This window comes from Wasmannia auropunctata, unplaced genomic scaffold (genome assembly GCF_000956235.1).
Source record: "Wasmannia auropunctata unplaced genomic scaffold, wasmannia.A_1.0 LD336085.1, whole genome shotgun sequence".
NCBI classification, from domain to species: domain Eukaryota; kingdom Metazoa; phylum Arthropoda; class Insecta; order Hymenoptera; family Formicidae; genus Wasmannia; species Wasmannia auropunctata.
Genome location: NW_012026805.1, coordinates 606,136 through 607,244, shown reverse-complemented (window position 1 = coordinate 607,244; position 1,109 = coordinate 606,136). Strand labels below are relative to the sequence as shown.

Here is a 1,109-nt window from a genome sequence, read left to right as displayed (position 1 = left end):
TATATATAGGTATATATGTATATATATATAGGTATAATATTCGCGATTTTATATTGTAAGATATAAATGTTAGACAAAGAACAATTAATACATGTAATAATGCATTCTCCATCAATAATGCAAAAGGATATAAACGTGTTTTATGAAAAAAAAATTTGTTTTTTTTTTTTAAATGCTACACTATTTAAATACGCAAAATAAAAAAATTAGAATCATTTCGCATCTGTATTTTTAGTCTTTGATAACATGACCAACATCTATATAGTATAAAAAAATAAGAAGTATGTAATAGAAAATTATGTATAAGTTAAGTACAACTAGTGTATTTATTTTTAAAACTGCACCACTCGACGGGGGGATTATCAGGGCAGTCACGTGAGCGCCTTGGATCCGGACAGCGAGGATATTCCTCTACTGAGAACAGTCAACGAGTTCAACCTGGCCAACAGTTTTTGGTTTACGGTCGGCACACTTATGCAACAGGGCAGCGACCTCAACCCTAAGGTAAACGTGCCACCACAGAGTCAAACGCGCCCCGAAAAACAACATTCTCCTTTTTTATTAACAAACATATACGCAATTACGAACGTCCTCGACGAAATTCGTATTAAAAGACTCGCGGCACCGACTAACTTTCCCGACTAATTAAAAAGGACCGTATGATTTAAAAGCTCGTTCTGTTTTAAGCGTCCCTTTGATATTTTCTATGACTGCAAAATATTCATTTATGTAGGTAGGATAATAACAAGACCAAAATATGGTAAATTAATTTACTGCCCCTCGCTTAAGGGGTCTCACCACCCCTGAGGCCCTAAAATGATACTTAAGTTTGGGATTTTTTGTGGGTAAATAAATAACTTTATTTAAAAGCTGTTTAGAGGACATTATTGTACATATATAAGAAACTAAAAAAATATTTTTTTATTTTTTTTTATGTACAAAATGACGGCGCAATGGCCTACTTGCGGAATCCCTTTTTTCTGTTTTTTCAAATCGGTGTACAGGATTCCAGGCGGTTTGATCTTGAACAAAACACAAAGAATTTTCATTGTCTACATATTAAAGACTATAGAAATACGTAGAGATTTTTTAAAATATTGATTTATCTC

At 32.8% G+C, this 1,109-nt stretch overlaps 2 protein-coding genes across 3 annotated transcripts in view; both read left to right on the top strand.

Annotated features, from left to right (window-relative positions):
* Positions 1–1,109, top strand: part of LOC105448530 (glutamate-gated chloride channel subunit beta-like) — a 547,315-nt gene that overhangs the window by 249,344 nt on the left and 296,862 nt on the right. The window lies entirely within an intron of this gene.
* LOC105448418 (glutamate receptor ionotropic, kainate 2) overlaps positions 1–1,109 on the top strand; it is a 196,344-nt gene that overhangs the window by 170,995 nt on the left and 24,240 nt on the right. The gene's annotated exons all lie outside the window — the stretch shown is intronic.